This window comes from Nilaparvata lugens, chromosome 3 (assembly GCF_014356525.2).
Source record: "Nilaparvata lugens isolate BPH chromosome 3, ASM1435652v1, whole genome shotgun sequence".
In the NCBI taxonomy this organism is placed as follows: Eukaryota; Metazoa; Arthropoda; class Insecta; order Hemiptera; family Delphacidae; genus Nilaparvata; species Nilaparvata lugens.
Window position 1 is genome coordinate 21,516,982 of NC_052506.1, and position 18,888 is coordinate 21,535,869.

At 33.8% G+C, this 18,888-nt stretch overlaps 1 protein-coding gene across 6 annotated transcripts in view; it reads left to right on the forward strand.

Annotated features, from left to right (window-relative positions):
- The window catches only part of LOC111064391, a 125,194-nt gene that overhangs the window by 62,180 nt on the left and 44,126 nt on the right, over positions 1-18,888 (forward strand). The gene's annotated exons all lie outside the window — the stretch shown is intronic.

Consider the following 18,888-nt stretch of genomic DNA (forward strand, 5'->3'; position numbering starts at 1 on the left):
AAGAAGAAGAAGAATATAGTACAAGAAGAATAAAGAAGAAGAAGAAGAAGAATAAGGAAGAGGAAGAAGAAGAAGAAGAAGAAAAATAAGGAAGAAGAACAAGAAGAGTAAAGAAGATGAAGAGGAGGAAGAAGAAGAATAAAAAAGAAGAAGAAGAGGAAGAATAAGGAAGAAGAAGAGGAATAGGAGGACAAAAAAGAATAAAAAAGAAGAAGATGAAGAGGAAGAAGATGAAGAGGATTATAGTGAGGTCCACGTTATAATGACAGTATTTGATCAACTTTGGTTTTGCTATACTTGTCTATCATTCGACAAAGCCGGTGGTTCTATCCTTTTCTAGGTTCACAACGATGCCAATTATGTTTTTGACAGTGTAGAAATATAATTAATTGATGCAGAGAATCGGCATCGCTATTCTCCTATCTTTATCCACTGCCATTATAAAGTGGACCTCACTATAGGAAGAAGAAGATGTAGAAAAATAAAAAGGATGATGATGGTGAAGAGATGTATCAGAATAGATACAGAAAATGACGTTGAAACATGTAACTTGGAAAAAGAAGAATATCAAGAAAATGGGAAAGGTGAATATTAAAAACGAAGAGGAACAGCAGACTTGGAGCAGGAGAAGAAAACTATCATTTGAAGTGGAAAAATGAAGGGAATGAGGGAGTGGATGGAAGCAGGAGGAACTTCAGTAGAAGCGGAAAAAAGTAAAATACAATAAAATGATGAGAAGGAAAATGGGAAACGGTGACAAGAAGCAGGAAGAGAAGGAGAAGAAAAGGGAAAAGTGAGAGAAAGAGTAGAGTAGAATCAGAAGCTGGGGAAGGAGAACGATGATTAGAAGAACCTTGAGGATTAGGATGAAAAGGTGGGGGGGAATGCATTAGTTGAAAGGAAAGGAATACTTGCTGTAGACAAAGTAGCAAGGATAAATATGAGAAGAAAAATGAGGGTAAAGAGAAGTGAGGTAAATTGGGTTTGAAAAAGAGAACAAAGTTGAGGAATAGGAAGGAAGGATGAAAGGAAAATAACTGCAGGAGATATGAATGAAAAGAAGATGGAGGAGAATAAATTAAGAGAAAGAGGAAAAGTTGAAGCAAGAAGAGGGGCGTAAGAGGGGAGAGGAGTGATTGAATTGAGATGGATTGAGAAGAAGTTTGAGGAAGGGGGGAAGAGGTGGAGAAGAAAAAAAAGGTGAATAGAAGAGGGGAATGAGATGGAAAAGGATTAGATTGAGAAGGTGGAGAAGTATGAGGAGGAGAGGGAGAGGCGAAGAAGAAAGAAGAAGGGAAAATATAAGATGGAACAGAATTGGATTGAAAAGGAGACGAAGTTTGGAGATTGAGTTATAGAGAGGACTTGAAAGTCCCAACTCCGCCAAATAAAGATTTTTTTCATTCAGTTTCAAGAATTATAAGGAGGTGTGGTAGGGGGGGGGGAATAAAGCAGAAGGGAAAATAGTATACGTAGACATGAAAAAATATATTTTGACATAAGAGGCATGAGAAGAAGTAGGATCACGAATAGTGGAGGAAGAAGAAAAGAGTGTATGAGAAGAGAAGAAGAAGAGGAGGAAAATGCGAACGTTCTCCTGATCAAAACACAGTAGAAAGAAGAAAACGAAAGAAGTTGAAAAAGGAGAGAATTGAAATGAAACAAGAAGCTGAAGATAAAGGTTGTGATAAAGAGTCTGAGGAGGAAACGAACCAGAAGATGGTAGAGAGAGAGAGAGAGAGAGAGAGAGAGAGAGAGAGAGAGAGGAGTAAAATTGAATAAATATTTACTTGGATATTCAAATGAAAATTGAGTATATCCCACTTCAATAAAAATATTCCCATCATTTGAATCTTTATGAAAAAATCATTCAATATTTTTGTTATTTGTAGGAATTCATCCATGTTTGCGATTTGGCACGTAGGCTATTTTCCAGGTCAAATTTCTTAGTGAAGAGAGACTGAAGTTTCTACAATAAGTTGTTACTTGATTGATCAACAATAATATACTCATTTTCATGAAACATTATTCCATCTTTTTGTTATTTGTAGGAATTCATCCATGTTTTGTTATCTTCCAATCCCACTTTTCTAAGTAGTTCTACATTATAAATGTCAAATCGTTGATTGTAATTTATGCAAATTCATCTCTCCAATTGCTGTTTTGTCATGTGCCTTTTCATTTGATCCAAACTTTGATCATTTTTCAGTGACAATTCAATATTTTGAGTAGGGCTCTGTTCTGCCTCTCTTTTACTCTTCCCTGATTGTTCATCTTTTGATTTGTCACCTGTGGTGACAGATTGCATGCCTATTTTTCCTGAATCATCAATAGGTTTATCATTCTCTTCTAGAGCAACGTCTCTGCTAATAGATGTATATGAACTTTAACTGGTTGCTTATTATCTTTCAACTCACCAAACATTTCTGCATAATTTGTAAATCTGCTCTTATCATTAGATCGGGTAGAGCTGTGCGAATGCTGACTGAAACCAATAGAATCTTCCATATATATTCATTACTTTTCAAATTAGTTTGGCTGTCAAATATAGCAGGAAGCCCAGAGATGACTTCTGGAAATTAGCTTTGCTCGTTCTAATGATAAGAGCAGATTTACAAACTATGCAGAAATGATTGGTGAGATAATAAGCAACCAGTTCAAAGTTCAGGTACATCTATTAGAAGAAACGTTGCTCTAGAAGAGAATGATAAACCTATTGATGATTCAGGAAAAATAGGCATGCAATCTGTCATCAAAGGTGACAATTCAAAAGATGAACAATTAGGGAAGAGTAAAAGAGAGGAAGAACAGAGTCCTACTCAAAATATGGAATTGTCACTGACAGATGATCAAATTTTAGATGTAAATGAAAAGAGGCACATGACAAAACAGCAATCGGAGACTTGAATTCGCATGAATTACAATAAACGATTTGAGATTTATAATGTAGAACTACTAAGAAAAGTAGGATTGGAAGATAACAAAACTTGGATGAATTCCTACAAATAACAAAAAGATGGAATAATGTTTCATGAAAATGAGTATATTATTGTTGATCAATCAAGTAACAACTTATTGTAGAAACTTCAGTCTCTCTTCACTAAGAAATTTGACCTGGAAAAGATCGTAGGCAGAATGAAGCCTACGTGCCAAATCGCATGCCACTAGTTCTTAGAACCCATGCGAGTCAAAATTCTCAAAAATACTCTACCTGGAAAACAAGATCTGAGTTTATGACGTCACCGTCCCTGTATGGACTATACGTCCTAATGTTATCGTCCAGGTTTCCAGAGGAAAGCATTATCCCTCCGTTCCACAGTTTGATCGATAATGAATCAGTATTAGTTGACAGGAAACATTGCTCTCTAGTATAGTTTTCAAAATAATTTTGAATACTAATTGAATGTGAATTCCTGGAACATTCTTAATGAAAGCGAAGTAATTATCATTAAACGAAAATCCCAATTAAATGCTGTAAGCGAAGTACTCAAATAAGTGAAAGATTTTTGTAGACTCTTTCCATAAACTCGTTGCTGCCATTTATAATCACACAACATTCATAATCGAACTTGAAAATATTCAACGTATAAAATTTGAAGGTTCATTGATTCAGGGAACTCGTACTTGGCAACTAAATTAATTCAAGATAATTCTCCAGAAATAAAAATGTTAGCTTAGCGTATTTGCGAAAGAAGAAATATTTACATCAGTTTCCTTTCTGAAAGTACAATGATGTCTGCTGCACTATTGAATCATTAGTCATTGCCTTCGGCTTCGGTTGTGATAAGCTTTAACTATTTTATTGTTGTCTTGCCTTCTTCCGTTGTAGAATTAGAACAGCACTAATTAAAAAATCAATGGCGTCTGAAATATATTTCTTTTTAAAACATCTTTATTTTTGGTTCATCGATGTTCGAGACATTAGTATTTTGCAATTTTCTTTGCAAATAATTCAGATTTATTCAATTGGATAAGACAAACTTATGTTCTCCTGACCAAAAACTACGCAACATCTCAAAGAATTTGGAAATATATAGTGTATAATGTAGGCATTTGTGACATTGTGACTCATGAGCTTTATATGTGTTATGTTTGTGTATCTGCCTTACGCTAGATAAATAAAATTAATAAATAATAATAAAAAAAATATAAACTTGTAGTACCCTTTATTAAAAACTTTATAATATTTTAAATTTTAAAGGGTACTAAAAGTTTTCATATTGTTTTTATTGATTTGAACAAAAGTAGCCCATATAAGTGAAGTGATTTTATAAATAAATATTCAATTGAGAAAAGTGTGTTCCGTACCCATTGTTGAAGTTCAACAATTTTCATTTTGGTAAATTTGAAGTTATCCAACCCAGTATAATATTAAATTGACATCTGGAAATGAACATTTTTTAACAAAACTTTTCTCGTTAAAGCAGGTCATTCACTTCCGATGTGTTATCCAATGTGTGGTCCTACATTCAATGTTGGATCCGACGTCGGACCGTAAATGGGGTTGTTGAATGTTGGGAATCTAGTCAGACGAGTTGGATCTGTGTTGGACGAGTTTGATTTGTGAAACAATAAGATTCAATTCAATCAACTAGAGGTCCAACACGACATCCGACTAGCCTTTGTTTTCCATTGTTGAAGAACTAGTCGGAGCGTGAGTGGTGAAACGATCCTACCAGTAGTCCGACAAGTTGGACTACTAGTCGGATAGTAAATATTGTTAATGGTGTGCTTTATTCAGCATAATATGGAATACAGTAGTGCCTTGTACTGGCCACACGGTAAACGCGATTGATAGTCACGAACTTTCAAAACCAAACTTGGATGGATTGCCGGCAAAAATAAATATGAATGAAATTCATTGATTATTAATAATAATATCAATGGAATCAATCAATATAACTCCAATATCGTTGTTGTTCGGAATCTATTGAAAACGGGGCTGTTTTGTTTAGGCCTTCAAATCTCTTCACAACTACTTTCTATGTAGTTTAGAATTTTCGGAATCACAGTTTTCATCAAATGGATATAACTTTGCGATATAAACAATATTGGTCAAAGTGGTTTATCATTATGATAGTATATTGTTTTATGACATTGGCCATATTACAGCGCGGTAGAACTAAACGTGAGGGTGCCGCTCTACCAGCAATAAGAGTTTGAAGGAAGTTGATGTTTTTTGTTATTCTCGTTGTCGTATTCCAAACAGTAATTCAGGCACCACAATCCTGTATTTCATGCTATTCAGTATTTTTGCTATTACATTTAATTACAGTTATTTCCTCTCATAACCTCTCAAACCCTCTCATAATTTTACTAAGTAGAAATATTTACACATTCTACATTATTGTAATATATTATTACACATTATTTCTCATTTCATTTCACGATTATTATCTACTGCATAGTATTGTATTATGCAATAACTAATAACTTCAATATAAATCACATTGGAAAGAAATGCTCTTCTCACCAATTTTACAAAACTGAATTAAATTTTGATTTTTGTTTGCTTCTGACCTTCCCCTTAAATTTAAATGTAAAGCTTCCAAATACAGAAACAGAAGACAGACGAAACATGATCAACAAGAATATTAGTTATATTACTGAATTTATAACATTGAAATCAAGAAACTTTGGAAATGGATTGTTTCCAAAAACCATACGCACAAAATAAATCCATCTTCCCATCATAATCCTCCTAATCCATAGGTGAAGTTTTAGGGGGATTGAACATACAATAATTTATTTACTTCTTCACCTATTCCTTCTATTAGATATCTACTTACTAAACTACTTCTTCAATTACTAACAATCTTGACTCTGAAATCCACTCCATTACCGATTCCTTCTATCAGATATGTACTCGTTTTTGATTTGATAGAATGCTATCCAGTAAAATATATATCATTATGATTTGTATATTACATATTGCATACACTGTCATTCAATGGAGTAAACTGTTGTAGATTCTAATATCACTAAGAGATACTGATTAGAATAATTAATAATTATATCGATCCTAATTTTATGGTAATCTAGTGTATTTCAATAGGAAATATGAGGAAGTCTGTTATTCAGATAGTACATTTGATAATCTCAGATTATCCTTGACATTGTTGACTCTTTTGAAGTTGTGAAACACAAATTCCTTCATCATGACGTGAGGGGTAATGAGTGAGCGATTCCTATTGGCTGAGACGGCTGCAGGACATTGACCCGTGTATTGTTGGAAGGGTGGGGGGTGGCTGGGTTGCTGGTTGTAGAATCGCCACTGCTCACTGTTCAGTACATGCTTGTGATTTGCTGTAACAGGTCTCCACCCCAGTTGTAGCGGATATACTTTATGTACAAGGCTTTAGTTTTCTGAAAACTATTCCACTAGTAGCGTCCTTATATTTCATCGTGCAAAGTTTCGGATAGTTCCTGAAAACTTTATTTTGTTGTTCAAACAATAGTTGTTTGTTGAACAACACTGTTGTTCAATGAACAGTGGTTGAATTTGTTAGTTATTCTGTGGAAGCAGTTGGAGATTTTGGAGATTGAAGTCTGATTTGGATTTTGGTAAGTGAATGTAGCTTACTAAGCTTGCACTTGTAGAATCATGTAGAGTTCTAGACGTCTAGGGGAGTTTCTCAATTCGTCTGGATTTCAATTTGTCTTGCCTATAAATTTAGATGAACATTACCATAGAGAAACAATAGCATAAGCTATTAGCTATTAGCTTACTAGCTATTAGCTTATGCTATTGTTTCTCTATGTCATTACCTAGAAGATTCTGTTTAATTATGCTTTAAAGCTAAAAGGAAAGGTTGGGGTGTAAGGGTTTTGCTTCTAAGTTGATATTATTTGAAATGTTTTGATAATATACACAAATAACGAATAGTTGAAATACTAGACAGAATGAATGTCAACTTCTACTTCCATTCTTGTTTCTGAGCTGTAATTGAAATGCTCTTTCAAGTTACCTTTTGAATATTACCAATTATGCACTTCTTTAAAATTTATGGATTTCACCAAAATACAACATTCTTATCATAAAGCACACTCATCTTGAAGCTTGTCTCCAAGATTTGTCTTTGAACCAACTAGCCGAGCCAACCTACTGTAGCTTCGAAAGCCTTGAAACTCATGCATGAATCATAAGATTGATCAGTTTTTTCTTGTGTTGATGTGATAGATTTGATTTAGGCTAGCTGATTTTTCTTCGTGTTATGTTATTACACAAAATTAGTTGAACCTTGAACTTTTAAATATTTCAAGTGTTGCACACTATATTTAGTTCGGTATTATTCTCTTTATCACCGTTAATCTCATCAACGGAAATCAACTTCGGTATCTATCAACTTCGGCTCTTGATCAATGTTGTTTCATAGTTTAATTCTGTTGAAACTCCCTCAAAATTCAATGTGTCATCCTGAAAAATTCTCTATCAAATAGCATTTTCTGATGCCAATATTTTTGTTCAACGTCATTTACCACTACATTCTCATGTAGACAATGAGTTTAAGCTTCAGCTGTTAACATGGACATCTTATTTATTTCAGTCTATTATTATTCACAGTTATGGAGTAAAAAAGCTATTAGTTAATTCAGTTCTATCAAGAGTAATCAGCAGCTGCAGCTACTTGATACTCATTATTCTGATTGAATCAATGAACTTTACGTCAATCTTCACAAATTAGGTGTTTCAAGCCAGTTTTGAAAGATATTGAGGGCCGTTTCTAACGACTCTCGAAAACATTCTTAGCCGAGCACACTTTGGTTGCTCACCATCCAATAGCAGAAACCAATCCTGTTATCTGTCACTGTACGTTCCTGTTATTGTTTGCTGGACAACCAAAGCATTCACTTAGCTAAGAATCGTTCATAAATACGGCTCTGCACGTGAAATTAGCACAACACGACAGTATAATAATCAGTTCAAATAAAACTAATGAGGTGGTTTAAAAATCCCTACTGACTCTCAGCTCTCTTCTCACGTAGCCCTACTCAGGCATTGAAACAAGTGGTTCAAAGCAGGAAATCTCCTTTAATTACCCTGATTGTTAGTGCGGTATCAAGTTGGATAGAACGTCACCTACTGTCAACATTTCTCGTCTTGCTCTATGGTAGCAACTTTTGGCTGCATTCTTCTCAATTATACTGTTCAAGTTGCTGTTTATTAGTCTGCGGACAGTCTGTCTCTTGGGCAAACAGCCAACCAATGCTATCCTACTGGGTTAGGTTGGACGAGTTTCGTGGTAATCCGTTTGCAATGATCCTCTGCTCATCAGTTCCTCTCAACTTTGAGTTATTTCCGTTATTTACGGAAACTTGACTTTTACTCAAAAGAAGTTTGCTTTTCCACTTCATTTTAGATGTTTTACTTTGAAGGGCAAGAAGAGAAATGTTGAACGAGGAAGTTGACCACTGGTTAAGACTAGAAACATATTGAAAATTGAGTAGTTTCATTTCAGTTTAGATTTATTTAATTGTTGAAGTTTTCTTCTCTGATGTTCACATAAGGCATCTAGGCTCGTGCTAAGATAACAGGGAATGTTATGATTAAAGATCCAAATATTGTTAAGAATATCTAAGAAATATTATAATTCGTTTAGACTGTAGTGTCATCATAATAGTTCAAAAACGAATTATTAACTCACAGTTCGTCATGGATAGCAAAATAGATACATATTATAAGGTAGTGTCTATTTTCTACTTCTACTACAGTAGGAATTGTGTAACAATTTCTCAACGAAAGTTTGCTGAATATGTTCAGATAACTCAACTGAATATTGTGTGTCAAAGAATGAAGTATCACACAATAATATGGATGTACTATATTTCTGAAAACTCATTCCAATTAGCCTATTCTCTCGAAAATACACCTACATCCACATACAATAGTGAGTAACTGCAAGGAAGTGGTGACTCATTTTATTAGTTCTTCAACTTATCATGATAATCATTTCAAGGTTGATCAAGTTTTAAGAAGATTATGATTGAAACAATAAATTATCCATACTGAATAAATCATTTTCCTTGAATGAATCCTCGTTTATAGGCCTGTATTGTTTGGAAATCAACTATTGGGACTTTTTGGGGGAAAATATAAAGGATACACTTTTCGATAGATTAGTTCCCAATATCTTTAGCTTATAATTGAATTAATTTAAAGGAAATGTTTCTGCTTAGTGGAGATTAATTTTTGGTTACTTCTATGAGATTGATTTGGTCCTTTTCTTAGGAATCCACTTCCTAGTCAGGCTAGGTTCTTTTAGTGAGTAGGAGCTATTCTATAGGCTCATCAAAGTATTTATGGCTTTTGTTGAATAAATCCATTTCATCGACTTATTCAGTTCCATCATAGAGAAACGATGGCCTAACTATCTTTTCTCCAAGGTTCCATCTATATTCCAAAGTAAATGCTTTTTTATTTCACTCATTCGGAGATATTTCTTTCAAATATAGTGAGGGAATCAATGAAGAGTTGTTCTCTGGGAATAGTTTAGGTTATGCTCATCTTTCCATGTAATTTTATACCTATCTATTTCAAGTCCAAGTGCAATCGATCCTTATCCATTCTATCTTCCCATCTTTTTCGTATCCTATCTATTGCTAACTATTCCGTATCAGTATCTTATCTATTACCAACCATTCCTTCATTCCTATCTAATCTTATCCTATCTTCTATATATCCTACTGATCATTCGAATAATCTCATTCAATCCAATACTTCCAAAACGAATAAAGGGAAGGGATTGTTATAAAGTGCAAATGCGTTAATTTGCAAGTAGCAACTGCCTGTAGAGCCAGTCTTAACCTAGGACAAATTCCAATCCATCGTTTCCAATCTATTTATACGACTCTCTGTGATGCATGTGAATGTCCCCTCAAAATGTCCCCTGCAAAATGAAGACCAATTTGATTTATGATTGGATAACACATGTTGTTGTTTAGAAACTTGAGATTTGAATTGTTTTTTCTGAAATTGATGGGACATTGGCGATAAATTACTTTATGCAACATCATACTTTAGTTGAAAATATTATTGTTGATTTGGTGGGTTGTTATAATATTGTGAGTTATGATCATGAATAGTGTCATAAATACTGTCAATTCTTCATTTGCTGATCGTAACCAGAAGTAACACTTTCCTATTTTTCAAAACTTCATTTCCATCACATTTTCTGGTTATGTATCAAACTTCCTTTCGAGCTGGAGTTTACCGTTTTCTAATGTAATATTGAGGAAAAATAGCAATATCTAGTTTCGCAAAACTAGGGAAACAGACATTAATCTAGATAAATCCAGACATTAGTTTGGATAAATGTACCAATTTTGTTTTGAATATTATGAAAGGATTCTGTCTCTCTCTCTCTTTTTTTACCCGGTCGTGTGTTAATGGAAAAGATATTATTTTATATACTTCTTAGAGAATCGACAATTATTTGTTGAAACCAGCTTTATAGTTATCTAGTTACTGTAGGGGTAACCAAAAATATGTCTCTGCGTAAAACTGGGCAAAACCAGGTAACAGGTGGATTAAAATAACTAGGAATTCCCAGGGTAAAACCAGATAACAGGTGGATTAAAATAACTAGGAATTCTCATGAACTCCCAAGGAAGAGACATCTTTGATTGTTGGTAGACCTGGTTGGCCTACTGTTGAATTAACAGTTGACATAAATCGAAGTTCACTGGAATTCATATCAATAAATTCGGCTTAAATCTATCACTCATCACACCTGGAAACACTGACAGAAATCTACAATACTAATATTTTTCAATATTTATCATACGTTCCTCAACACTTCGATATTTCTTTAAGGGGTTTGTTGAAGAAAGCTAGAAAATAAGTGGTAGGATGTATATTTATATATATTATCATTATTCCACGAAAGCAGGTAGGGAACAGGTAGAAAAAGGCACTAAATATAATATACGTGCTAAATATAACCTGTATCGTACACTTCAACTTAGATATTTTCATTATCCCCTGCTAATTTATCTAAAATCCTTAGCTACTCTATAAATCTAAACTATGAACTATATAGTGTGGATTAGTTGGCTAGAATAGTTTCGGGGTGGTACTGGTACCCTTGTTAACAACTATTGCAAAAATATATACCACTGGTATATAAAATTTCTTCAAATTATCACATAATTCTAATCAGATTTGAACACTGCTATTCGTCTTGTATGGAGATATGTGAAAGAATGAATGCTGTCATGATAGATCAGGTTTCAGCTGCTAGTTGTAGTGGAATCCTGTTCATGAGATACAGTAGTTGGCAGTATACTGGCTGAATTGCATTTGACTGAATGTTTGTGTTCCAAGTGAAAGTACAGCGGTATATTATTGGATGAGTCTTGGAGATTGAAGGTTTCGGCTGAAGGTTATCACTTGTATTACTGGCTTGTGAAGTACCATATGCTGATATTTCTTAATTATGGTAGGCACTGTGTGCGATAGAGCAAATTTTTGAACAAGTAGAGGACTACAAGAGCTTTTTTCTTAGGTTGTATTTTGAGCTTTATCCTGAGGTTGAGCTTCTATCCTGATTGTACCTGCCGAGTCAATTTCTGAACAACCTGCAATATATTTGAGGAAGTATTAATAATTGCATTGGAGATTGGAGGATAGTTACTTGTAATCGAGAAAACATTAGTCGTAAAAGAGAACAGCCAATTGTAGGAACTCATTCAATAGATCAACCCATTCAGTTAGTGATGTATGTATTCAGTACGAAGTCAATAGTAATTCTTACAGTTGGTCAATTGATTTCATCTAGTAATTTATGGAGAATTAGATTTAGAAATTCAGATTTGGGATTAGGAATTTGAGATTAAGGATTTAGGAATCAAATTTTTGTAAATAAGAAAATATCTATTGGAAATGAGAAAATATTTCACACCAAGTCTAATTTTCAAATGAATTGACTACAGTTTTAAAGGTTTTGTCGAAACGATCAGCTCGTATTTGTAATTGTAATCCAATTCTTAAATATAATATTCAGAATTTCTCGTTATAAAGCACTCGACATGACATGAGATGAATTCTCAAATAGGAAAGCGATTGTTGCAGCAGAAGTTGGAAGCTGCTTGATCGGTCAAAATACTTAAGCGACGTGCTATCGGATCTTTTGTGTTAAGGGTGGCTGGATGAGACATTCTCCACATCTCCACCAACAAACTTAACAGAGTTATGAGTTACAAAATCTCTTGTCACCCGACAAGTGATTTCGGACTTTCATTTTTCGATGGGTTCCGGGCTTCTGTCTCCATAATTTCACATAATTAAATCCCTCTGTATTGACGTTTATAGCTCCACTTAGTCCATGCGTTGGAAGATATATTGTTTTCCATCCTCTTGGGTGATACATCCACTGATTATCGCTTAGGGCACCAACCTCCCTAAAGCATCTCTTTGGAATGTCCAATTTCCAAATTTCTCTGATGCTATTTGATTATAAAAGTATTGAAAAGAAATTGATAGCAAGATGGCGGAGAGTAGATAGATTACATAGTAGATTTCCAAGTCTTTTAACTCAATAGTTTTGGTTTTTGAAGAGGTTTCAGAGCCTCCTGAATTTGATCGCCGAATTGGCGCAGTCTGTATTGAAATCCACTTCTTTCAGCATTGGTTAAATGGCAGGCGCAAGTGTTATATATAAGGAAGGCTGACAGTTTTGAGTGATTTTCAGTGTAGAGTCGATTACACGGTGATGGGCGATGTAGGTCAGCTTACGGGGCTGGCTGCTGGCTCACTAAGCCATGACCTGTGACTCAAAATTCAGCTCACTCCAACTATTCTCACATCTTCACTTGTTGAACAAGGGTATTGTTCATCCCCTTTACTTCAAAGTTTGGTGAATTTGTTGGATATTGAATCTACCATGCATAATAGATACGATGGGGATGTGATTTGAAATATCCTAAAAAATGTCACTTTTTAATCCTGTTATTGAGATTTAGGATAATTGAAATAGGAAATGTATTTTTATTTATTATTACTAAACGAAAATCCAAATCATTTGCATCCCGAAGACTCCCGCTACTGCAAATATTGACAACTGGGTAAACAGCTAGATGGAAATTCGATGAGCGCTACTATTCAAAAATTATTTGTCAGCCCGGGAACTTCCATCTGTAAATGTATTTTTGTTGATTCAAATACTTGATAGTTGGGAGTTATAGTTTTTGACAAGAAAGTAGGAATCTCAGAAAATAATGCTCGATGTATCTAGTATGTATGTGTATGGTAGAGAGCATAGTAAATACAGTTTTTTAATTAAATTTTTAAACAAAGCGCTACATTTGGCACTTGAGATTATTGAGCCAAAGTATGGCATCGTCAAGGGCTAAGTGTAATTTTTGAAGTCTCCCCCAGGGAAATTAGTCAGATGTATCTAGTGCTTGTACATTGGTTCTTGATGATACTCTATAATCACAAAACATTGATTTCACTGGAACTGATTGTTATGAGATTGCCTGAAGATTCTGTCATGCGTGTGAATTTCGAATTTTTGTCCTGCTTTTCAATCCTATTACTGAAATCAATATTTGGGCCAATGAAAATAGCGAATGTGAATTTCTAGATTCAAATACTATACGTGACTTGAAAAGTTTGCAGTTATAGAAGAGATCGTCCTTGGTTTTCATTATTCAAATGGCAACCATATCGTCATGCACTATAATTTATTAGTGAAAAACTTGAGAATCAGTGCTTGATTCATAAATATCTCATCAACTACTAGGAAAATAATTCACACTTGGTTCAACTTGTAGAATATATGTAGCAGGAACTTGAATGTAGAATAACTACTGAAATTATAATCTAATTTTGTTTCTTCCAAAGTCCTCCTCCTTTGTGACCGTACAAATTGAATTTATTCCTGGTATAATTTTAAAATCTTTCAACTATCTATTACGATCGCGTTTTATAAATACCGTTATCCGTTATGCTAGTAATACATTAATTGGATTCTCCAACTACACCATAATATTTTCCATAATGCAAGAGTAAGGTTAAATTGAGAATATTCTAAGCTGGAAATTCCCGATGCGGAGTTCTCATTAGAATAATAATGAATGCATCTATTGTGTGGGGATGGATTACAGTTATATGGAATAATAGCGCACAATATACTTTTAGGCATGAGTGTTCTATCAAACCAAATGGATGATTGCAAAATCTCCAACCTTTGCCAAATTTTAGAATGACGAGGTATTTGCTATATTATATTTGATTATTTTGATTGAGTTGTATTTAATTGAATTCAGTTATTTTTGATCAGCTCTACCACGGGAACTGCAAAAGTAGATCACAATAGAAGACATTCTGAATGAAATGACTAGATATTGTCTATCTAATTCTGGATATTGTCTATCTAATTCTGGATATTGTCTAATCCATTTAGTATGGATAACTACCACAATATCACCTTAAAAACTACATAGAAGGAGATAACATTCTGTTTGATATTTATTTGATGCATTTCACAATGCCAGTAAAGTAACTGGTATATTTGAAGTGATGTGAAAGAGAAAAACCGTTAAGTATAGAAAGAGGTTTGGTATACTCATTAGATTGGACTCATTAGATTATACTCATTATTGCAAACATTTAATAGTAACAGTAGATATAGATTTTAAATAACCGAATCCCATTCTAAATTGTTTTGCAATAATTCTCGAATCAGATCTTTCTCATGAGAGAACAAGTTACCATATTGAGCAAAATAGAACAGTTTTGCACCACAAAAATTCCAGTTTGAATCAATTTAGCTTTGATGAAATTGAATTGCTCAAATGAATGGAACATTAGTGATAACTTTTTTAATACGTCTTCTTGGTCCCCATGATACGTTTTATCTCCCTCCCTCTTCCAATAAAATTGGCGAATTGTTTAAAGAGAAATGGAATCATGTTCTTTTCAATGGATCGATTATATAATCGTAAATGTGACCATCGTTGCTTGATAGTGACTCTTTTCATGATAAAACTTACCTCTTACAGAATTATATTTTGCTCAACAAAATTTATTCTGCAATAATTTATGTATAATATTTACGTTTTCTATATTTCTATATTTCTGTCCAGGATATGAATTATAAATCCTCTCCAATACTTCAATTGGAATTAAATTCAGAACTTCAAAAATGTGAGAAAGCTCCATTGCATTCAGTACTGTTCTTGGAATGTTTTCCTAATTTGGTTGTATAATTTTTCATTCATTATTTCTCGTTCAACTCAATTAAGATTTCGTATTCAAAGCAGGATAATTTATTATGTGATGATAGATAAGTACTAGAGATACAACCTTTCCTTTGAAAATAAAACATCCCATTGGTTTAGATCCTAGTAGTTTATTCTCCTTATTTCAGCTAGTAATCTTTTTATTCTAGAAACAGCTGATTAGCTGGAATTCATAAGATACTACAGATTCAATACATTGTTCACGTCAAAACATCAATACTATTGTGATGCTTAACTGTCATTTATCCAGTTGGATTCATTTCGTGAAAGCATTTTTGATATTATATCCCACATAGAAGGTAATTGATTTTCTTCTTGTTTAAACATGTAGCAGAAGGAAGCACTATCACTGTTCATACATATGGGTAATCTTATCACTTCAGGATTGTATGTGAATATAAATTAGAATTCATGATTACTTTGCAATTCGCTATTGATTCAGCTCCTCAACTCCTACTTGAATTCCAAGCTTTGATTGAAGTTTTTGGTATTGATCAGTGAAGGTATTTGAAGACATTTTCATGCATCTTTCCAGCTGCTTTTTCATAAGATCAATTCATTTACATTTTGTTATGTCTAATTATTATCACTTGTATTTTGTTAATTATTCCTGCTTATCATCAATTCCGTTTCTGATTAACAACTCAGATCTAACCTATCTGTATTTGAAGTAATGGAAAATATGCGATAGAACAGCTGAAGATGACGCGATTTCTTATTAATTTAGTGACAATATTGAAGTTTCATAAATTTCCGTGTAGAATTTACTCTCAAGCGTTATTTCAAAGTGTGTTTGCTAAGATTCACTAACATTGCAGCATGTATAACTAACTCTCTTTGAAGCCAAGATGTTGGGAACTGCTATTTACAGCACTTGTTCCAAACTGAGGATGATCACAGCTCTTAACTGAATTCTAATGTATTATTTACAAATATTCTCCAATTCAATTCAATTTCAGATTGGTTTTGCGGCTGTAGTTTTATGTATGTTTGTGATTGATGAGGTAATAATTTATATTATCATTGTATTCCATTTCTTTTATATCAGAAATTATATGGTGCAATAATATTTTGAGAAGATTCTTGTTAAGCTGCGTTTACACCAAAGTTATTAACAAAATGTTTATTTTTCTGTCCTTATAGATTCTATTGGTTTGAACGGAACTTGACAAACACATATGCTCATCATGTGTATTATAAGTTGAGTTCAATCTGATAGAATCTTTAAGGACGGAGAAATAAACATCTTGCTAATAAATTTGGTGTAAACGCAGCTTAAGTGTGTCAGTGCCTGGAAGTTGAATCAATTCCATATTTTCTTCCGATGTTTATTCATTTACAACAATATGGGAGCACACGGGAAAATCCGAAAAATTGCTTCCCATCATGTTGGTAATGATGATCGAAATAATGCCAGGAAAGATGTGAAATGAACATATGACCAATCGTTTGATAGCTTTGAGTTGAATTAAAATGACATTTTAAATGTACTCCTTATTAGAAATTTTATTTGCAGCTCTCTACTCTTGGTATTTTGATGCATTGTTGTAGGCACATTGAATGACTAGTTGCGATAGGTAATTTATGTTTATCGGGATTTTACATGAGAAAATATCAATGAAACATTTTCTGGCTTTTGCTGCGTTAATTGTTTAAAATATAGAACAGATGGATAATTCACATCATTCAGAGAAGCAATTGGGTGCTTAGAAACTAGGAAAAGCCAGAATCAATTTGGTCAGGAAACTTGCCATATATGGTAATTTGTTTCCTGTATCCTACTGAATACATTGTTCGGTTTCTCCTCAATATTCAACTTTACTAGAGCTATCAATTAATTAAATAAACTATGAACTCGCATGAATAAGAATAATCTTATCAAAATTTCTTTTTCTCTTTAAGATTACGTCCGAATTATTACATCATAAAAATCTGGTGTGGCGCACTCACACAAATTTCCTTGCCGTTATGAAAATTGATCACCTGACGCTAAAGTAAACGCGCATCTCAAGTCAAAGATCTGAGCCAGCTGGTGACAGTTCAATAACGCTGGATACACACGAGATCTGCTATCTCATCATAGTGAATGATTTAATAGAATTAACAGTTGCCAAAAGTTTGCAATTGATTAATTAAATTTTCTCAAATTTCAAGCTTATTTTCAATTTAAGGTGAAAATGTTACTGCACATTAATTGAAGAGATTTTCATGCTCAATTTTCTCCACTCGAAATTTTTCGTTTAAATTATATCAGACCTGATAATTGGAAATCTAAAATCGAACTTTGCATAGATGGGGCGGAGCTCCTGAAATTTTTACAGATATGGGACTTGTGGCAGTTGATAGAGCTTATCAATGACTATTTTAGGTATAAATTTGATCAAAATCGTTGGAGCCATTTTAAAGAAAATCGCGAAAAACCCAGTTTTTGACAACATTTTCGCCATTTTAGCCGCCATCTTGAATCGCATTCGATCGAAATTGTTCGTGTCGGATCCTTATAGTGTAAGGACCTTAAGTTCCAAATTTCAAGTAATTCCGTTAATTGGGAGATGAGATATCGTGTACACAGACGCACATACACTCATACACACACACACACACACACACACACACACACACACACACACACACACACACACACACACACACACACACACACACACACACACACACAACACACACACACACATACAGACCAATACCCAAAAACCACTCTTTCGGACTCAGGGGACCTTAAAACGTATAGAAATTGGGGTACCTTAATTTTTTTCGGAAAGCAATACTTTCCTTACCTATGGTAATAGGGCAAGGAAAGTAAAATATATAGGCTAGGCCTGATTCTAAATGATATGCGATTGCATGGAATTCAATCAGGATTGAAAGATCTCTTTGAAATCATGCGACATGAGTAATGATTGAATGATTCTTAAGACGAGTTACATAAGTCTTTAACTTGGTTAATTTTGAAGGAACTATAGAGGTTCAAATATGGAAATACTGCTGTTTTGTGTTGGAGAATCAATGTAGTACTTGAATATTCAACATAAACAATATTGCTCTGATTTTATTCACAGAGCGTTGCTCAAATTCACCCCCAAGAATAATTAATTATTCCAAATTGCCTGTTGGGAGTATCACTCCCATGTCATTCATGAAATGCTCATCTTCATTGCTTTTTGTGAAGCGGAAAATTCCACTATAGTTTTTTACCAATCAATCAGTAATTCAATACTGTATTTATTTGAAAAATCAAGTGTTTCTGCACTCAAGGTTTTGAAATGAATCTCATCCATCAATTTATAAGAAATTTCCAAATGAACTGTATTTTTCAAGGTTCAATCTTTCCTACATTTTCTCAATATAGGTGGAATAAGTTTTACGAACTAAGTTTTCCACAGCATGTCCCACATCTAATGCTTCATTTGCTGTTGGGTAAAAGTTGAGGAAGTGTTTTGCTGGCAACTTTCCTCATGCAAGACTCTGATATCGTCTATTTCTATTTCTCCATTGGAGACCGCATAACTTACTGTATTTCTTTATCAGAGTTGTTTTCCTCTAAACGCGTTCCACCATCAGTCAATTATTGTTTTTAGATTGTATGATGTAATGAAGCTACTACGATATGATTTGTGTTGTTTTTCG